This window comes from Cetorhinus maximus, chromosome 1 (assembly GCF_964194155.1).
Source record: "Cetorhinus maximus chromosome 1, sCetMax3.hap1.1, whole genome shotgun sequence".
Lineage (NCBI taxonomy): Eukaryota > Metazoa > Chordata > Chondrichthyes > Lamniformes > Cetorhinidae > Cetorhinus > Cetorhinus maximus.
This window is the reverse complement of record NC_135879.1, coordinates 232,729,011-232,751,678: the sequence shown is the minus strand read 5'-3', so window position 1 is coordinate 232,751,678 and position 22,668 is coordinate 232,729,011.

Here is a 22,668-nt window from a genome sequence, read left to right as displayed (position 1 = left end):
CATCGCTGGCAAGGCCAGGATTTATTACCTACCCCTAATTGCCCTTGAGAAGGTGGTGGTGAGCTGCCTTCTTGAACCGCTGCAGTCCCTGTGGTGTAGGTACACCCACAGTGCTGTTAGGGAGGGAGTACAAGGGTTTTGACCTAGCGACAGTGAAGGAGTGGTGATGTATTTCCAAGTCAGGATGGTATGTGGCTTAGAGGGGAACTTGTCGAAAGCTACCAGGTAAATGCAAATTCCATGAGAGAGAGAGACTTGCAGTTATATATCAGCTTTCAAAGAGACAATAAATGCCTCCTTCTGTACTCTATGATTATGAATCAAAAGAATAGAGAGACTAAGGCCCAGATTTTCACTAGACTGGAGAGCTTCTCCGTCATGGCAAAAATCCCAGAAATGGCTGGAAATTCTAAGTTCTGCCCCCAAACATAGCATTTCCTATTTTGTGGGGATGGGACTGGAGTCAGGACAAGTTTGAGCATGTGCGTTCTATGGAGGCAGCTGGCCATTTAAGTGACCATTTTGGTAGGCCAGGAGTATGAAACATGGAGTGTGCAGATTAAACCAGGTAAGAGGAAGTCTGAACTTGGTGGATTTATTCGGATAGCCATGAGAGATAAGGTACCCCTTTGGACATAGTCCCAGGACACCTTTTGGAGAGGTAAGGCACCTTTGGGATTGTTAATAGCAAACATAATCATGCATAAAAAGTGCATAAACTAAATGAAACCATCAAGTCAAGGAACTGTCAAAGAACTGCCAAGCTGTCAAGGAACTGTCAAAAGATATTAGGTGAGGTGGCATGAACTGGGGAAGGGCAAAGGGTGATGGGTGGGGAGCATAAGTTGACACTAAGTTGGCGTAGGGCCTATAAAGAGCCATGGAGATATGGAGGGCATGGGGTTATGAGGGAACATGGGGGTGTGGGTAGAGGGACATGAGGTGGCATAGGAGGTATGAGTGGCCATGGGGAGTGAGTAGAAGGGCATGAGATGGTATAGAGGATGTGAGGGGCCATGGGAGGGCCATGGGGGTCCATGTGGCGGTGGGGGGGTCATGCTGGGGTGTGTGTGAGGGCAGGGGGTGGTGAAGGGTGAGGGCTGTTTATCGTTTTAATCTTTTTGTTTTAATATTTTTTTAAGATAACTTAAACAAAGTGCCGGAGCTCTGAAGAAGAGTCATGCGGACTCGAAATGTTAACTTTGTTTCTCTCTCCACAGGTGCTGCCAGACCTGCTGAGCTTTTCGAGCATTTTCTGTTTTTTATTTCAGGTTTCCAGCATTCACAGTATTTTACTTTTATACAGTATATCTGTGTTGTGTGTTAGCCTGACCAGATAGGCCAACCAAAGCGCAACATTCTTTTCTTCAGTATTTCTACCTACTTTTAATTCTTTCTGTGTGGACATAATGTTAACAAGCAGACTTCAAGGTCTCTGACAAATGGAGGGAATGTGAGTTTATTGGAACCATCCATTAAAAAAAATGTTATTTGGAAGGAATTACAGCTGGGTCACCATAGCAACTGTCTTCTGGCCCAGTCCCTTTCATTAAAAGAATACAGTTGGAGAAAAACATATTACTAGGGAAAGGAGACCTGTAATCCTTTTGTAGAACTTCAATGTTGTATGCCTAAAACACCAGGGTGTGCAAGTGTGGAGAAGAGAGGAAAGTAGGACAGAACCATTTTCACCCAAAGGACAGAATTTTGCCCTCGGTGGGTGGGCCCCACCGGCTCGGCGGCGGGCAGACAGCCGACCCCCTGCCACCGAAACGGGGTCCGCTGCCATTTTGAGTGGGCAGCCAATTAAGGCCCACCCTGAGGCCTGCCCGACGGGAAGCGCTATGTGCTTCCTGTGCGGTGGTGGGGGGGAAGAATTCCCCATCTGTCAAAGTGCGCTCTTTCACATATGCGTGCAAAAGAGCGTACTGCTCCCTGAGGCAAAGTCCTGTCTCAGGGAGATTACTGACAGTCCAAAAAACTTTAAAAATAGAAAAATTAAAAAATTATTAACATGTCCACCTCATGTGACAATGTCAAACGAGATGGGACACGTTAATAAATATCACATAAAATGCATTAAAGTTTTTAAAAACGGACATGAAACCTCATCCCGCCAGTGGATGAGGTTTCATGTTTTATCAGAAGCCCGCTGGGGCTCCTGGCCTGCCCGCCAGCCTTAAGGTTGGATGGGCAAGGTCTTTAATTATCTTAATTACTCTGTCAACGGCCTCAATTGGCCATTGACAGGTCGGTGGGCGGACAGCTGATTTCGCTGTCCGCCCGCCTTCCTAAAAATTTAAAGGGACCGGGATGATGTCGGGGGTTCCTCCCAACGTCATCCCGCATCATTTTCCCATCGGCGAGCGGGCCCCACCCCCAACTCGCCCCGGGAAAATTCAGGCCAAAGACTAATAGAGTTTGGAAGAGGAAAGAAGACTTGCATTTATAACAGTGCCTTTCAGGAGTCAAAGTCCTCAAAGTCCTTCACAGCTGATTAAATTGAATTGATGAGCAGTCACAGTAATAATGTAGGAAACGTGGCAGCCAATTTGTGTACACCAAGCTCCGACACACAGCAATGTGACAATAACCAGGTCATCTTTTAGGTGTTGCTTGAGAGATAAGTATTGGTCAGGACACCAGCGGGAGGAGATAACCTTGTCAAAATACTACCATGGGACCTTTCCCACACACTGAGTGAACTAGCAGGGCCTTGGTTTACCTCTGACCATACAGCACTCCCTCAGAATTGCTCGGAAGCTTGGAGTTTGTGCTCAAGATTATGAAACAGGCCTCGGGTCACCTGACTCGGAGACAGGCGATGCTACTCACTGAGCCACTGCTGTTAAAACAGACAGTTTGGGCATGATTTTCTGAGTGCCCACAGGGGCTGTCAAATCACACCAACATAAATTTCCAGAAAGAAAGAAACAATCACTTTAAAAAGCTCATCCTTATTGCAGTTCGTAACTGTTCATAAAATGAGACTGGTCCACTCTCTCAGAAGATAGGCAATGCAGAGTCAAAATTAAAAAGGGGCCGATACATTTTTATTTATTCTTTAATAGGGCGTGGGTGTCACTGGCTGGGCCAGCATTTGTTGCCGATTCCTAATTGCCCTTGAGAAGGTGGTGGTGAGCTGCCTTCTTGAACCGCTGCAGCCCATGTGGTGTAGGTACACCCACAGTGCTGTTAGGAAGGGAGTTCCAGGATTTTGACCCAGCGACATTGAAGGAGCGACAATATATTTCCAAGTCAGGATGGTGAGTGGCTTGGAGGGGAACTTTCAGGTGGCGGTGTTCCCATGCATCTGATATCCTTGCCCTTCTAGGTGATCAATGTTCCGAGTTTGGAAGGTGCTGTGGAAGGAGGTTTGGTGAGTTTCTGCAGTGCATCTTGTAGATGGCACACACTGCTTGGGCATCCACACTGCCTTGCCTGCCAGTTGGGAGGTGGGTCAGCTGTGTTAAAATAGAAGACAAACCAAAGTTTATGAAACAGTTCTTTAAGTCATACTGTGTGACTGTGACAAAGATAGAGTATCCTTTCTCATCCCTCTTGAACTGTCTGCAGCCTTTGACATGGTTGACCACACCATCCTCCTCCAACCACTCTCCACTGGCTTACAGCTGGGTGGGACTGCTCTAGCCTGATTCCATTCTTATCTAATTGAAGCAAGAGATTTACCTGCAATGGTTTCTCTGCCCATTCCCGCACTGTTACCTCTGGTATCCCCCAAGGATCTATGTTTGGCTCCCTCATATTTCTCATCAAATGCTGCCTCTCGGCAACACCATCGTATAACAGAACATCAGGTTCCACTTGCACACCGACAACACCCAGCTCCACCTCCCCACCATCTCTCTCAAAATTTTCAGGGTTTTTTTATTCATTCAGGGGATGTCGGCTTCACTGGCTGGGCCAGCATTTATTGCCCATCCCTAGTTGCCCTTGAGAAGGTGGTGGTGAGCGGCATTCTTGAATTGTTGCAGCCCATGTTGTGTAGGTACACCCACAGTGCTGTTAGGAAGGGAGTTCCAGGATTTTGACCCAGTGACAGCGAAGGAATGGCAATATATTTCCAAGTCAGGATGGTGAGTGATTTGGAGGGGAACTTCCAGGTGGTGGTGTTCCCATCTATCTGCTGCCCTTACCCTTCTAGATGGTAGTGGTTATGCATTTTGAAGGTGCTGTTGAAGGAATTTTGGTGAATTCCTGCAGTGTATCTTGTAGATGGCACATACTGCTGCCACTGTGCATTGGTGGTGAAGGAAGTGAATGTTTGTGCTTGTGGTGCCAATGAAGTAGGCTGCTTTATCCTGGATGGTGCCAAGATTTTTGAGTGTTGTGGGAGCTGCACTCATCCAGGCAAGTGGGGAGTATTCCATCACACCCCTGACCTGTGCCTTGTAGATGGTGGACAGGCTTCAGGGAGTCAGGAGGTGAATTACTCACCACAGGATTCCTAGCCTCTGACCTGCTCTTGTAGCCACAGTATTTATATGCCTAGTTGAGTTCAGCTTTTGGTCAATGGTTGATAGTAGGGGATTCAGTGATGGTAATGCCATTGAATGTCAAGGGGCAATGGTTAGGTACTCTCTTGTTGGAGATGATCATTGCCTGGCACTTGTGTGGCATGAATGTTACTTGCCACTTGTCAGCCCAAACCTGGATATTGCCCAGGTCTTGCTGCATTTGGACATGGACTGTTTCAGTATCTGAGGAGTCGCGAATGGTGGTGAACATTGTGCAATCATCAGCGAACATCCCCACTTCTGACCTTATGATTGAAGGAAGGTCATTGATGAAGCAGCTGAAGATGGTTGGGCCTAGGACACTATCCTGAGGAACTCCTGCAGTGATGTCCTGGAGCTGAGATGACTGACCTCCAACAACTACAAGCATCGTCCTTTGTGCTAGGTATGACTCCAGCAAGTGGAGTGTTTTCCCCCTGATTCCAATTGACTCCAGGTTTGCTAGGACTCCTTGATGCCACACCCTGTCAAATGTGGCCTTCATGTCAAGGGCAATCATTCTTGTTTTGACACAGCAGTTGGTAAAGCTGAGTTATTTAAAACCCCAGCGGGAAACTTTAAACAACTGACATAACCTATATTTTCAATTGGTATGTTTGAGATGCAATTCTGAATTCAGAAACGAAACCACCAAGCCCCCAAAGGTTTTTCATATAAATTAACTTAAATATTTATTAATTTTACAAGGTATTAAACACATACACATCTACAAATTACTACCATAATAACTATTAAACAAATCCCCAAATTAATCACTCCTAAAATCTTCATCAAGGCAACAATAGCCCATAGACTTTAAATAGACACCAGGCAAAGCACATTTTATCTTACGAATTCAAAATGAGGTTCCTTTCAATTTGTTTCCTTCGCAGACAGTTGTACACTTCCAGGCAGCTTAGATATCACAAGCCTCCAACTTCCACACACAAAACTCTTCTGTATATACCTCGCCTTCCCTTTGAATGCAAATTCTCATTGTTCCACCAGGCCCTTTGAACTCCACCTCTTCTAACAATAATACCCCTTTCATAGTACCAATTTTATTTGTAATATAAACATATTGCTTGGTGTCTCCTAGCTAGGTGCAAGATTTCACCCCCAGTCTTTGAATGGTTTATTCAACAAAATGCAAATTTACATCTCAAATCTACTGTACATCAAAGCACCCAGACTAGCTGGCTGTAATCCAGTTAAGACACACACAGACACACCCATAGACACAGACCCTGCTACAAATCCATTTTAAAATAATTTCCAATCACATCATATACGTTAATATCTCTTCATGACACTCTCACCTCACCTTGGGAGTTCAGCTCTTTTGTCCATGTTTGAACCAAGGCTGTAATGAGGTCAGGAGCTGAGTGGCCCTGGCGGAACCCAAACTGGGTGTCAGTGAGCAGGTTATTGCTAAGTAAGTGCCACTTGATAGCACTGTCGATGACCCCTTCCATTACTTTACTGATGATGGAGAGTAGATTGATGGGGCAGTAATTGGCCAGGTTTGGATTTGTCCTGCTTTTCGTGTACAGGACATACTTGGGCAATTTTTTGCATAGCCGGGTAGATGCCAGTGTTGTAGCTGTGCTGGAACAGCTTGGCTAGGGGCGCAGCAAGTTCTTGAGCACAAGCTTTCAGTACTATTTTTGGACTATTGCATGTCCAGCATGCAGTACTGGATTAGCAGAAGCTTCCTCCAACTAAATACTGGGAAAACTGAAGCTATTGCCTTTGCCCCTGCACAAACTCCATTCCCTTGCCACTGACTCTGCCCACCTCCCCTTCCAACAGTCTGAGATTAAGTCACTCTATTTGCAACCTTGTTTTCACATTTGATCCTGAGATAAGCTATGGGCCATACATCTGCTCATCTCTAAGACCATCGATTTCTGTCCTAATGATAACCAAATGTGCTCAGAGTCATGGGTTGTACTGTATTGCATGTTGCATACCGAAGAAGGTCAACCAAGGTCAGATACCACACGGTCAGAAGTTAGCCAACATGGCAAATTAAATGATGTGACACCTGCAGCTAGATCTGTGACTTTGAGTGTTGTTCGTGCAGCCCGAGATGAGGAGATGTGACATTGGCGATGAGGATGAATACAGAGATATTTCAGATTGTGTTAAGGCATTTTCCAGAGCCGATATGTCTGCAGTCAGAATTGATCTGACGGATGATGCCAGTACCGTCAGCATGAAATGGAAAGCGTGGCTGGAGGAGTTTGGTGCGAATGCTGACAGTCATGGTTTGTATTTGGACAGAGCGGGGCAGTGATGCAGGAAGCACAGTGTTGGGCCTTGTTGCTGTTTAATGTGGGTGCTTCATGAGGGAGACTTACAAGACGATGCCTGACACGGGAGTAAAGCGGATTATGAATATGCAGTGAAAGTTTTGGAGAACCATTATGTGGTGATGCTGAATGCCACATTCCAAAGGCATGTTTTCTGTCAGATGAGACAGAAAGAGGAAGAAACAGTTGCCCAGTTTGTGACCCATTTGAGGCAGGTGTCAGATGGATGCAGTTATGTTGAGATTGATCTGAATAACTAGATAATAGATCATAAGGTCCAACATTGCAAGCTGGATAAGCTGAGGTGTAAGCTGCTGGATAGAGAAGATTAACATTGGATGACACTTTGAAAATAGTTGATGCGTTGGAAGCAGTGGATGGATGATTTGACGGCATGAAACTTGGTTCCATCTCTGCCATTGGCACGACAAAAATTGAGCTTAACCAAGTGCAAAACAGAATCCTGGTATGTATAATTGTGAACAGCAAAAGTCTGAGAGACAGTGTTTCAAATGTGGCAACTTGCGGCACTATGGAAAAGATGCCCGCTGCCGATTTGTCTAGGGAAGAGTGTGTAGATAGCCTGGATCATGTTGAGATCAAAGAAGAGGAGGTGTTAGGCGTCTTGAAGAAGATTAAGGTGGATAAGTTCCCAAGGGCCAGATGGGATCTACCCCAGAGTACTGAGGGAGGCAAGGGAGGAGATTGCTGGGGCCTTGACAAATCTTTGTATCCTCACTGGCTACGGGTGAGGTCTCAGAAGACTGGAAAATGGCCAATGTTGTTCCATTGTTTAAGAAGGATAGCAGGGATAATCCAGGAAATTACAGGCTGGTGAGCCTTACGTCAGTGGTAGGGAAATTATTGGAGAAGAGTCCTCGTGACAGGATTTACTACCATTTGGAAGCAAATGAGCATATTAGTGAGAGGCAGCATGGTTTTGTGAAGGGGAGGTCTGTCTCACTAACTTGATCGAGTTTTTCGAGGAAGTGACAAAGATGATCGATGATGGAAGGGCAGTAGATGTTATATACATGGATTTCAGTAAGGTCTTTGACAAGGTCACTTATGGCAGACTGGTACAGAAGGTAAAGTCGCACAGGATCAGAGGTGAGCTGGCAAGATGGATACAGAATTGGCTTGGTCATAGAAGACAGTGGAAGGGTGCTTTTCTGAATGGAGAGCTGTGACTAGTGGAGTTCCGCAGGGATCAGTGCTGGGACCTTTGCTGTTTGTAGTATACATAAATGGTTTGGAGGAAAATGTAACTGGGCTAATTAGTAAGTTTGCAGACGACACTAAGGTTGGAGGAGTTGCAGATAGTGAAGAGGATTGTCAAAGGATACAACGGGATATAGATTGTTTGGAGACTTGGGCGGAGAAATGGCAGATGGAGTTTAATCCGGACAAATGTGAGGTAATGCATCTTGGAAGGTCTAATACAGGCAGGAATCATGCAGTAAATGGCAGAACCCTTAGGTGCATTGACGGGCAGAGGGATCTGGGTGTACAGGTCCACAGGTCACTGAAAGTAGCAATGCAGATGGATAAGGTAGTCAGGAAGGCATGCTTGCCTTCATTGACAGGGGTATTGAGTATAAAAGCTGGGAAGTCATGCTGCAGCTGTATAGAACGTTGGTTAGGCCACACTTGGAATATTGCATGCAATTCTGATTGCCACATTTCCAGAAGGATATGGAGGCATTGGAGAGGGTGCAGAGGAGGATTACCAGGATGCTGCCTGGTCTGGAGGTATGAGCTATGAGGAGAGATTGGAGAAACTCGGATTGTTCTCACTAGAGCGACGGAGATTGAGGGGCGACTTGATAGAAGTTTACAAAATTATGAGTGGCATGAACCGAGTAGATAGTCAGAAGCTTTTTCCTAGGGTGGAAGAGTCAACTAGGGGACATAGATTTAAGGTGAGAGGAGAAAACTATAGAGGAGATGTGCGGGGCAAGTTTTTTATGCAGAGGGTAGTGAGTGTCTGGAATTTGCTGCCAGAGGAGGGGGTGGAAGCAGGTACGATAGTGGTGTTTAAGAGGCAGCTTGACAAATACATGAATAGGATGGGAATAGAGGGATACGGACCCTGGGAGTGCAAAATGTTTTAGTTGATGGGCAATATGATCGGCGCAGGCTTCGAGGGCTGAAGGGCCTGTTCCTGTGCTGTACTTTTCTTTGTTCTTTGTTCTTTGTTCTTTGCCCTGCCAAGGGAAAGATATGCAGAAAATGTGGGGACAAGGAGCATTTTGCCAAGAAGTGCAGAAGCAAAGCTGAACGGAGATGGAAGCCTGGCAAACCATGTAAAGGAAATAAAGATAAAAGTAGCACAACAGTGAGATGAGTTGAAGAAGATGAAGAGAGTGAAGACATGAATAGCAATCATGAAACACTTTTTTGTCAATGGAAGCAACCACAAGAATGTTCCGGTAATTGTCAGTGGTGTTGAAGTGAGCATTATTGTAGACTCAGGCCGTGACAGTAATGCCATCGACAGAGCACTGTGGGAGGAACTGAAGACAGAGAATCAAGTGGACATCTTGAAAATGTGTCAAAAGAGCTCTATCCTTATACATCTAAAACCCCATTTCAAACTGTTGGATGCTTCATTGAGGATGTGAGAGCCGGAGATCGGAACGTAGAGGCAGAATTCATAGTGATTGAGGAGGATGGTAAGCCTCTTCTGAGCAGAGAAACTGGCCAAGCCTTGGGAGTACTACACATCGAATTGCAAGAGAATTCTGTGAGATCCTATGCAAAGTTCAGAGAGGAGTTCGGACCAGTTCTTCAAGGAATTGGGAAGTTACAAGTGAGCTTAACCATTGACAAGAACATGCAGCCTGCAGCTCAGCCTGTATGCAGAACACCTTTTGGTCTGAGGGGGAGAGTTGAGGCAAAGATCAATGAACTCATTGAACAAGACATCAGAAAGCCAGTTGAAGGACCAACACCATGGGTGAGTCCTGTTGTGGTTGTGCCTAAACCCAATGATGACATCAAACTCTGTGTTGATATATGACGGGTGAATGAAGCGGTAATGAGAGAACGTCACCCAATTCCCACTGTGGATCAAGTCTTTCAATAGTTGTCAACAAGCAGGGTATTGTCCAAATTAGACTTTAGTGGAGGTACCACCAGTTGGAGTTTCATTCTGAATTAAGGAAGGTGACAATGTTTGCACTCATTATGGAGTTTACTGATACAAGAGAATGCTATTTGGCATCAATACGGCACCAGAGATTTACCAACATGAAATCCATAAGGTGATACAAGGGATTCCAGGAACAGCCGATATCTCAGGCGACATCATTATTCATGCAGCCAATTTAGAGGAACATTATGAGGGGCTGAGATTGCTACTGGCTAGATTGCAGTCAGCAGGACTTACGGTGCAGACAAGTGCTTGCTGGGCGTGACATAGCTAATGTTCACGGGGCAGAAACTCAGAAGCAGCGGAATCGATCCAGCCAAAGACAAGAGAGGAGCAGTAGCAGAGGCTCGCGAACCACAAGATGCCTGCAAAGCGAGAAGTTTTCTGGGACTTGTGAATTATTGTGTGCGACATATCCCAAACTTCGGTACCCTGGCTGATCCATTGAGCAAGCTGACCAGAAAGAACGAACGGCTCAGGTTATTTGGAGAACAGAAAGCTGGCATCCAGAGCTTTGTAAGACAACGTGACAAGTGCCCGAACCCTGGGATACTATGGATCCAAATGCACCAGCAATAGTCATAGCAGATGCCAGCCCGGTAGGATTAAGAGCAGTGCTGATCTAAATGCATGCTGAAAGCTTGACAGTCATTGGGCGGAATCGTCCCAGATTTGTACTCCGTGCGGTAGCCGGCGGGTAAAACAACAGCCGCAATGGTGGCTTTTCACGTTGTGTCGTCCCAACCCCGCCGCATTAATTACGCATTCCCGGGAAACACGCCATTTCCATGGCGGGTGACCTCTCACTCGCCCGCTACACCATCACTTTGTCGCTACATCATGCTGGGCGCCATATTTAAAGTGCAGCCACGGGCAAAACTCTCGGTGCTTCCAGTGCACGACTGCTGCTCAGGAGACATTGCCCCAAGAGCCAAGAAGACTGCAGCCCCCAGGTTCAATGACGTGTCCCTCGAGTGCCTTTTGGACGCAGTGGAGGCCCGTCATGATGTCCTGTACCCCTGCTCTGCCTGCAGGAGGGGCAGCAACATCACTAATCTGGCTTGGGAGGCAGGGGCAGTGGTGGTCAGTGCCAGTGCCGCAAGAGGATGAATGATCTACTCCTTTCCACCAGGGTAAGTCACACTTCTCATCAATCTCAACTCACACACTCACAAACCCTCACATACTACTTCAATGTCCTCATCCTTTCCATGGGACCACTCACCACCCACCCAGGTAAGGCATACTTATCATCTGGCCTGGCAGTGTAAGCTCTTGCTTACACTCTCTCCATCTCTTTTCATGCAGGACAAGTTGGCACACAACAACAGGGAGAGGTCACAGATTGGTGGAGGAATGCCAGAAATCAAGGTCCTCACAGACTTTGAATGCAGAGCCATCTAGCTGGCCGGTGAGGATCTGGACCGTTCCTGTGCTGATGGTGAGGTCAGCGGTGCTCTGCCTAGTGAGGGTCCAGCAGCGCAGTATCCATCAGACAACCATGCTGTGAGTGATATGTCCTGTTTTACAGGCCACTGCCATGCACTAATTATCTCCCCTTGCTTCTGCAGGAAACAGGCAAGAGAGTCCACAACCCAGGGCCTCCAATCAAGCTGCAAGGGAAACTCAGAAGAGGAATTCACTGAAACCCTCCCTGACGTCCCATCACAGTGCTCACCCACACCATCCACAGCGCAGGGACATACACCTCGGTGGGATCTAGCTTTAGAGTAGTCTTGGGATCATAATCTGCTAAGCACATCGCACTTTCTGATCCACAGCAGGCGGCGGTAGGGATTTCCCTGGTGTCCGGCACTCGGAGGACTGCTGGAGGCCAGAATGTTGCTGAGTCTGAGTCAGATGACGAGCCTCTGGACTCAGTCATGTCACAGTTGCTGGAACTGCAAAGGCAAGCTCGGGAACATCAGGAAGGGATGTCCGCTGCACTCCTCAGGTTGCAAGGCACAATGGAGGAGTCTGTCCGTCTTCAGGCTGAGGTGATAGCTCCGGCATTGCAATGCACTGAGGTCAACACTGGTAGAATGGTGGCCGTCGTGGAGACCTTGGTCCTGCTTCTGCACTGCTTCTGCACTGCTGCGCGGGCTGAACTCATCACGGACGCCATAGTTGGCCTCCAATAGTGTGTGCGTGAGAGGGATGCGGGGCAGCCCGATCTCACTCCAGCTACCTCTTCTCCTCAAGGAGTCAGCCAGGGGCCCTTGGACACCCATAGGGTGGAGAATCAGCAGATGCACTCCCCAGGGCCATCCAACCAGGTGGCTCCGGGAGTGTCTGGCACACCCGAATCCCCTCTTCCTGTGACTTCAGCAGCTCCAGCTTCGTAGGCTGAGGTGGGTGACACTGCCACACAGCAGGACCCTGAAAGCAGTCTGGGGCCTTCCAGGTCTCAGTCCTCCAGAGGACGCCTGCCAAGGTAATTACAAACAGGGCGTAGCAGTCAGCAGGCTGCCTCCACCTCCACTGTGGACGTCCAGGGAGCACTAAGACAAAGCGGCAGAGTTAGGAAAGATAAGAAGATGCAAAACCAAATAAACTAAATCAACAAATCAGGGGACAAATTAAAAGGCAGCCCATTAAAGGGAAACTGCAAAAACAAAAGACAAAATTCAAAGGAAACTTACAAACATCAAACCAAAATGTGATCAAAGGGTTCAATAAAACACCCCAGTCCCCGCGGTGCCCACCCGGCACGGAAGGCCGCGAAAGTGCCAGCGGACACCCTGTGCCCCCTCTCCAGGGGCACCCGGCTGCGAATATAACCATGGGAGAGGGACAGATAGTCGGGTCGGACAATGCCCTCGATCGCCCACTGACTGGACCTGTTAATGGCCAGCTTGGCCAGGCCCAGGAGCAGGTTCAAGAGGAGGTCCTCCTCCCTCCCGGTCCCCCTCCTGCACTGGGTGCCCATAGATCAGGAGCGTGGGGCTGAAGTGCAAACAAAACAACAGTAAAGGGTTTCTCAGGAAACTAAAAAGGGGGTGCAGCCTACAACAATTAATAAACACGTGGTCCATGGACTCTACAAGGCAGCAAAAGATGCAGGTATCTTGGGAATCCGTGAACCGACACAACCTATGGCTGTATAAGGCTGCTGTGTGCAGCACCCTCCACCCCATGGTACCCAATGGAAAGGGGGAGGACACCCCCGTAGAGGACCCCCCAACTGGGGACCTCCTCCGCCAACGGCAACAAGGCACATCAGGGCGTGTCTGGGCAGCGGGCAAGGGCAAGGAAGTGAAGGGTTTGCAGCAGAAGCCCATACAGGAAACCCCTCTGTGCCATGTTAAAGGGCACAGAGGGCATTTCTGTAAGGCGACTCAGGCTGCAGGTTCTGCTCCTGCCTCTGCGCAGCCAGCGCCTCAGTCACTCTCTTCTCCGTCGTCTTCACTCCCTGTACGTCACCAGGCATACAGCTAGTTCACCAGGCTCAATGATCCTGATGCACTCCTCCTGTAGGATGAAAGAGAGAGACACTGAGTTAGCCTGGGTGTACTAAGAACCTGTCCTGGGTCAGTGTGAAGGCCCCTTAGCGCATCCTGGAGAGTGCTGGCCACCATTTGGATGGCCAGAGTTTGGTGCGCTGCATGGCATTCCAAAACTCCACCAACTTCTGCCCCACTCCACCCGACCGATTGGCGGCAGCTTTGCCCACTGGGCTGCATGTTGTGCTCTCAGTTCAGGCGTAGGCATTCTCCTAACCCGCAAGGCTGCACTGTTAGCTGGAACCATGGGGGAGACTGGTCCAAACCATGATGCTGACATTGCAAGGGCTGTGAGCACCTCCAGCAGTGACTGCTCCATGGCCAGCTTTCGCAAAGAGATTGTACAACGCGCCCAGTTGTCCAACTGTTCTGCAGTCCACTAAAACGCTCATAAGTTTGCAGTCTGTGCCCGAGCAATGAAGAGCTCTGGAGCACCTGGTGGCACTTTGATGCCTCTGTGTTGTTAGAGTGGGCAGATAAGCTAGAGACCCGACTCCACACAAGTCAATGTGGCTGCGCCTGAACTGTCTCAGCTGCAGAGGAATGGTCACTTCATGCAAAGGTTTCCCGCTTTCCTCTCCCCAGCCCCACACATGTTTGTGGACTACCTTCAACCGCAGGGCAGCCCTTACCTCTGCCAACGCGCCTCAACCTTGAAGTCCAACAAGTGATCCTCGTGAGCGCTGTGTAGTCACCTCTGAGTTCCCCTCAAAGTGCAGCTGCACACTTTACATACGTTGTTGTGAAACAGGTCAGCGTGCGGATGCTCCAGTGGGTGGGGGGGGAGGGATGAGTCCAGCAGGCTGGCCCTATAATGATATGCAGATGTATTACAATGAGGTTCCCAACGTCCGATGGCGGGAAACGCGGCCGGCCGTCGACCAGCTGAGAGGATGATCGCAAAGTGCTTTCGCGATGTCACGAAACCAACTTCTGGCCTTCTCGCCGTATTTCCCGCTCACGCCACCCAGCAGCATGATACCCACGGGCACGGACGATTCCGCCCATTGTCTTTGTGAGCAGATCTCTGACAGATGTCAGGGGGGAGATATTCTCAGGTGGAGAAAGAGGCCCCGGGATTGGTGTGAGCATGTGAACGATTGGAGAGGTGGTGACGTAATGGTGTTATTGCTGGATGAGTAATCCAGAAACCCTGGGTAATGCTCTGGGGACACAGAGTGCAATAAAAATCTGCGATTGTCGATTGTTGTAAAAACCCGTCTGGTTCACTAATGTCCTTTAGGGAAGGAAATCTGCCTTCCTTACCTGGTCTGGCCTACACGTGACTCCAGACCCACAGCAATGTGGTTGATTCTTAATTGCCCTCTGAAATGGCCTAGCAAGCTGCTCAGTTCTATCAATCCGCTAAAAATCCTAAAAGGAATGGAACTGGACAGACCACCCGGCATCGACCTAGGCATCGGGAATAACAACAGCAAACTCAGCCCTGTTGACTCTGCAAAGTCCTCCTTACTAAAATCTGGGGGCTAGTGCCAAAACAAGGAGAGCTGTCCCACAAACTAGGAAAGCAACAGCCTGTCATAGTGACGGAATCATACCTTACAGACAATGTTCCAGACATCAATGTCATCATCCCTGCTGATTACCATGTACCACCTCCCCTTCAGCTGATGAATCAGTGCTCCTCCATGTTGAACACCACATGGAGGAAGCACTGAGGGTGGCAAGGGTGCAGAATGCACTTTGGGTGGTGTTTTCAATGTCCATCACCAAGAGTGGCTCAGTAGCACCACTACTGACCGAGCTGGCTGAGTCCTAAAGGACATAGCTGCTAGAGTGGGTCTGCGGCAGGTGGTGAGGGAACCAACATAAGGGAAAAATATACTTGACCTCATCCTCACCTGAGTAGGAGTGACCACCACACAGTCCTTGTGGAGACAAAGTCCTGTCTTCGCATTGAGGTTACCCTCCATCATGTTATGTGGCACTACCACCATGCTAAATGGAATAAATTTTGAACAGATCTAGCAAATTATTTGGACAGCCAAGGGCAGATTGAGGATAGTCAGCATGGCTTTGTGCATGGTAGGTCATGTTTAACGAACCTTGTAGAGTTTTTCGAGGAGGTTACCAAGAAAGTAGATGAAGGAAAGGCTGTGGATATTGTCTACATGGATTTTAGTAAGGCATTTGACAAGGTCCCACATGGGAGGTTAGTTCAGAAGGTTCAGACACTTGGTATCCATGGAGAAGTTGTAAACTGGATTCGAAATTGGCTGTGTGGGAGAAGACAGAGAGTGGTAGTGGATGATTGCTTTTCAGACTGGAGGTCTGTGATTAGTAGTGTGCCTCAGGGATCTGTGCTGGGACCATTGTTGTTTGTGGTCTATATCAATGATCTGGATGATAATGTGGTAAATTGGATCAGCAAGTTTGCTGATGACACTAAGATTGGAGGCGTTGTGGACAGTGAGGAAGGCTTTCAAAGTTTGCAGAGGGATCTGGACCAACTGGAAAAATGGGCCAGAAAATGGCAGATGGAATTTAATGCAGAAAAGTGTGAGGTGTTGCATTTTGGAAGGACAAACCAAGGTAGGACATACACAGTAAATGGTAGGGCACTGAGAAGTGTGGAGGAACAAAGGGATCTGGGAGTTCAGATACATAATTCCCTGAAAGTAGCGTCACAGGTAGACAGGGTTGTAAAGAAAGCTTTTGGCATACTGGCCTTCATAAATCAAAGTATTGAGTATAGGAGTTGGGATGTTATGGTGAGGTTGTATAAGACATTGGTGAGGCCAATTTTGGAGTATTGTGTGCAGTTCTGGTCGCCTAACTACAGGAAGGATGTCAGTAAGATTGAGCGAGTGCAGAGAAGATTTACTAGGATGTTGCCGGGTCTTCAGGAGTTGAGTTACAGGGAAAGATTGAACAGGTTAGGACTTTATTACTTGGAGCGTAGAAGAATGAGGGGAGATTTGATAGAAGTTTACAAAATTATGAGGGGTATAGACAGAGTAAATGTGAGTAGGCTCTTTCCACTTAGATTAGGAGAGATAAACACGAGAGGACATGGCTTTAGAGTGAAAGGGAAAAGGTTTAGGGGGAACATTAGGGGGATCTTCTTCACTCAGATAGTGGTGAGAGTGTGGAACGAGCTGCCATCTGACGTGGTAAATGCGGGCTCACTCTTAAGTTTTAAGAATAAATTGGATAGATACATGGATGGGAGAGGTCTGGAGGGTTATGGACTGGGTGCAGGTCAATGGGACTAGCGGAATAATATTTCGGCACAGACTAGAAGGGCCGAATGGCCTGATTTTCTGTGCTGTAGTGTTCTATGGTTCTATGGTTCAAATCAAGACTGGGCAATTGCGAGGCGCTGTGGGCCATCAGCAGCAGCAGAATTGTACTCAACTACGATCTGTAACCTCATGGCCCGGCATATCTCCCACTCTACCATTACCATCAAGCCAGGGGATCAACACTGGTTCAATGAAGAGTGCAGGAGGGCATGCCAGCAGCTGCACCAGGCATACCTAAAAAATGAGGTGCCAGCCTGCTGAAGCTACAACACAGGACTATTAGCATGCCAAACAGCATAAGCAACAACATGGTTTTGTGAAAGGGAAATCATATTTAACCAATTTATTGGAGTTCTTTGAAGGAGTCACATGTGCTGTGGATAAAGGGGATTCGGTGGATGTACTGTACTTAGATTTCCAGAAGGTAATTGATAAGGTGCCACGTCAAAGGTTATTGCAGAAAATAAAAGCTCAGAGTATGGGGGTAACATAATGGCATGGATAGAAGATTGTCTAGCTAACAGGAAGCAGAGTTGGCTTAAATGGATCTTTTTCTGGTTGGCAGGATGTGATGAGTGGGGTGCCACAGGGATCAGTGCTGGGGCCTCAACTTTTTACAATTTATATAAATGACTTGGATGAAGAGACCGAAGGAATGGTTGCAAAATTTGCTGACGACACAACGATAGGTAGGAAAGTAAATTGTGAAGAGGACGTAAGGAGGCTACAAAGGGACATAGATAGGTTAAGTGAGTGGGCAAAGATGTGGCAAATGGACTATAAAAGTAAAATTGTCCATTTTGGCAGGAAGAATAAAAAGGAAGTTTATCTAAATGGTGAGAGATTGCAGAGCTTTGAGATTCAGAGTGATCCTGGTGTCCGAGTGCATGAATCACAAAAGGCTATTATGCAGGTACAGCGCGTAATTAGGAAAGCTAATAGAATGTTATCATTTATTGAGAGGGGAATTGTTACAAAAGTACGGAGGTTATGCTTCAGTTGTACAGGGTACTGGTGAGACTGCATCTGGAGTGTTGTGCACAGTGTTGGTCTCCTTATTTAGGGAAAAATGTAAATGTGTTAGAAGCAGTTCAGAGAGGGTTTACTAGATTAATACCAGGAATGGGGAGGTTGTTTTATGAGGAAAGGTCGGACAGATTAGGCTTATACCCACTGGAGTTTAGAAGAGTAAGAGGTGACTTGATTGAAACCTTTAAGATCCTGAGGGGTCTTGACAGGGTGGATGTAGAGAGGATGTTTCTTCTGGTAGGAGAATCTAGAACTAGGAGTCACAGTTTAAAATAAGGGGTCACTCAATTTAAGACTGAGATGAGGAGAAATGTTTTCTCTGAGGGTTGTGAGTCTTTGGAGCTCTGTTCGTTGAAAGGCGGTGGAAGCAGAGACTTTGAATATTTTTAAGGCAGAGCTAGTTAGGTTCTTTATTAACAAGGGGGTGAAAGGTTATCGGGGATAGGGTGGAATGTGGGGTTGAGATTACAGTCAGATCAGCCATGATCTTATTGAAAGGCAGAGCAGGCTCGAGGGGCCGAGTGGCCTACTCCTGTTCCTAATTCATATGTTCATATGAGGGCATAAGGAGGCCACAAAGGGATATAGATAGGTTAAATGAGGTGGGCAAAGATCTGGCACTGTGGGAAAATGTGAAATTGCCCATTTTGGCAGGAAAAATAAAAAAGAAACATTATCTAAATGGTGAGATATTGCAGTGCTCCGAGGTGGAGAGGGATCTGGATGTCCTAGTGCATGAATCACAAAAGGCCAGTATGCAGGTACAGCAGGTAATTAGGAAGGCTAATAGAATGTTATCATTTATTGACAGGGGAATTGATTACAAAAGTAGGGAGATTATTCTTCAGTTATATAGGGCATTGGTAAGACCACATCTGGAGTAATGTGTACAGTGTTGGTCTCTTTATGTAAAGATGATGTAAATGCATTGAAAGCAGTTCAGAGAAGGTTCCCTAGACTAATACCAGGAATGGGCTGGCTGTTTTATGAGGAAAGGCTGGACAGGTTAGGCTTGTATCCACTGGAGTTTAGAAGAGTAACAGGCGACTTGATTGAAACATATAAGATCCTGGGGAGTCTTGACAAGGTGGATGTGAAAAGGATGTTTCCTCTTGTGGGAGAATCTAGAACTACGGGTCACTGTTTAAAAATAAGGTGTCGCCCATTCAAGACAGATGAGGAGAAATTGTTTTCTCTCAGAGGGTCACGAGTCTTTGGAACTCTCTTCCTCAAAAGGCGGTAGAAGTAGAGCTTTTGAATATTTTGAAGGCAGATGTAGATAGATTCTTGATAAGCAAGTGTGTGAAAAGTTATAGGGTGTAGGTGGGAATGTGGAGTTGAGGTTACAATCAGATCAGCCATGATCTAATTAAATGGCAGAGCAGGCTCGAGGGGCCGAGTGGCCTACTCAAGGTCCTAATTTGTATGCTCGTATATTATAGGCAGAGTTAAGCGATTCCACAACCAATGGATCAGATCCAAGTTCTGTAGTCCTGTCGCACCCAGTTGTGAATGGTGGTAGATAATTAAGCAACTCACTGATGGAGGAGGTTCCACAAATATTCCCATCCTCAATGATGGGGGAGTCCAGCACATCTGTGCAAAAGATAAGGCTGAAGCATTCGCAACAATCTTCAGCCAGAAGTGCTGAGTGGCTGAACCATCTGAACCTCCCCCAGAGGACCCCAGCATCACAGATACCAGTCTTCAGCCAATTCGATTTACTCCATGTGATTTCAAGAAACGGCTGGAGGCACTGGATACTGCAAAGGCTATGAACTCTGACAATATTCCGACAATAGTACTGGAGACTTGTGCTCCAGAAAATGCTGTGCCCCTAGCCAAGCTGTTCCAGTGCAGCTACAACACTGGCATATACCCAGCAATGTGGAAAATTGCCCAGGAATGTCTTGTACACACAAAGCAGGACAAATCCAACCCGGCGAATTACTGCTACATCATTCTACGCTTGATTATCAGTAAAGTGATGGAAGGGGTCATCAACAGTGCTATCAAGCAGCACTTGCTTAGTAATAACCTGCTCACTGACGCTCAGTTTGGGTTCTGCCAGGGCCACTCAGCTCCTGACCTCATTACAGCCTTGGTTCAAACATGGACAAAAGAGCTGAATTCCTGAGGTGAGGTGAGAGTGACTGTCCTTGACATCAAGGCAGCATTTGACCGATTGTGGCATCAAGGAGCCCTAGTAAAACTGGAGTCAATGGGAATCAGGGGGAAAACTCTCCGCTGGTTGGAGTTATACCTAGCACAAAGGAAGATGGTTGTGGTTGTTGGAGGTCAGTCACCTCAGTTCCAGGACATCACTGCAGGAGTTCCTCAGGGTAGTGTCCTCGGCCCAACCATCTTCAGCGGCTTCATCAATGACCTTCCTTCCAGCATAAGATTAGAAGTGGGGATATTCACTGATGAATGCACAATGTTCAGCACCATTCGTGACTCAGTGCAAAAGATAAGGCTGAAGCATTCGCAACAATCTTCAGCCAGAAGTGCTGAATGTCTGAGCCATCTGAACCTCCCCCAGAGGGCCCCAGCTTCACAGATACCAGTCGTCAGCCAATTCGATTTACTCCATGTGATATCAAGGAATGGCTGAAGACAGTCCATGTCCAAATGTAGCAAGACCTGGACAATATCCAGGCTTGGGCTGTCAAGTAGCAAGTAACATTCACGCCACACAAGTGCCAGGCAATGATCATCTCCAAAAAAAGGGAATCTAACCATCGCCCCTTGACATTCAATGGCATTACCATCGCTGAATCCCCACTATCAACATCCTGGGGTTACCATTGACCAGAAACTGCTGTGAACTAGCCACTTACATACTGTGGCCGCAAGAACAGATCAGAAGCTAGGAATCCTGTGGCTAGTAACTTACCCTCTGAATCCCCAAACCCTGTCACACAAGTTAGGAGTGTGATGGTATACTTTCCACTTGCCTGGATGAGTGCGGCTCCCACAACACTCCAGAAGCTTGACACCATCCAGGACAAAGCAGCCCGCTTGATTGGCATCACATCCACAGACATTCACTTCCTCCGCCACTGTTGCACCCTGGCAGCAGTGTGTACCATCTTCAAAATGCACTGCAGCAACTTAACAAAATGCACTGCTGCTCCGACAGCACCTCGGAAACCCACAACCACTACCATCTAGAAGGACAGGGGCAGTGGACACATGGGAACGCCACCACCTGGAAGTTCCCTTCAAGTACACACCATACTGATTTGGAAATATATCACCATTCCTTCACTGTCACTGGGTCAAAATCCTGGAACTCCCTCCCTAACAGCACTGTGGGGTGTTCCTACACCACATGGAATGCAGCGGTTCAAGAAGGCAGCTCACCACCACCTTCTCAAGGGCAACTGGTGATGGGCAATAACTGCTGGGCCAGCCAGTGATGCCCACATCCATAAAATGAATAAAAAGAACTCTGTTACCAGCTGGACCATGGGAGGATGTAGCAGTTGACTTCTTAGGCGCACTTCCATCAGGAGAGTCCATACTAGTGGTGATTGACCACTACATCCATTACTATGAATATGTTGTGATGAAGTCTACAACAGATGAAAAAAATGGTGCTTCCAGTGACTGAAATATTTGCAACGTATGGCCTACCACTCACTCTGTATTGAGATAATGGGCTACAGTTCATTTCACAGACCTTTGCAGATTATGTGCAAGTCACAGGCATTCACCATCTCAGAGTGTCTCCTAAATGGCCACAAGCAAATGGGGAAGTGGAGCGACTAAACACATCCTGAAAGAAACGGATGAGGATTGCTGAGGCTGAGGGCAAAGATCGGAAGGAGACGTTGCTGAGAAATGTGACCATGTATAGAGCAACTCCGCACACCATGATGGGAAGGAGACCAGCTGAGCAGCTATTTGGATGTAAAATGCACATCAAGTTGCTCGAGCTGAAGGACAACAGTGTTGGTCAGGAGGTTCGAGATCATGATGCAGAGAAAAAGGGTGCTGCACAGTTATATGCAGGTCACAGAAGGGGAGTTAGACAGCCTGATGTGATGCCACGTGATGCAATACTGCTTAGACGGGAGCATCTGAGTAAGATGGATACACCCCTTTACCTCAAGCCGTACACTGTCAACACCAAGAAGGGAAAAGGTGTGACTGTGCAGTTGCCAGAAGGAGCAGTGTATGACAGGAATTCTTCATGTGTCAAAGTATCATGGTGACAAAGACACAGCAGCAGATGAACCAGATGTAGGGGCTGAGGTGAAGCTGACATCCAGTTATCCAGAAGTCCAAGGCAGCAATGCTGTTAGCAGGCAGACAGCCTGTGGCCTAGAGGGAAAAATATCGGTTCCAGACGGGATGACTACACTTCCTAAACCTGACGCAATGACCAGAGTTCCTGATGAGAGCAAGCAGACCACGGTGCTACAGAAGACCAAAGTGATATGAAGATTTTGTGTGAATCAGCAACAGAACAAGAAATTGGGCACTGGTTTGGAACAACGATTTGTGATTTAAAACAATGTGATTTTAAGTTGCGAAACAGCAAATTGTGACACAAAGCATGTGCCTAGATGTGTTATGGATCTGCTCAAAACAGCAAGGGTGTACGCTGAACATTGCTCTTGTCACAGGATCACAGAATCTCAGTGCAGAAGAGGCCCTTCAGCCCATCAAATCTGCAACGATATGTGAGAAACAGCTGACCTACCTACCTAATCCCATTTACCAGCACTTGGCCTATAGCCTTGAATGCTATGATGTGCCAAGTGCTCATCCAGGTACTTATTAAACGATGTGAGGCAACCCGCCTCCACCACTCTCCCAAGCAGTGCATTCCAGACCGTCACCACCCTCTGGGTAAAAAAGTTTTCCCTCACATCC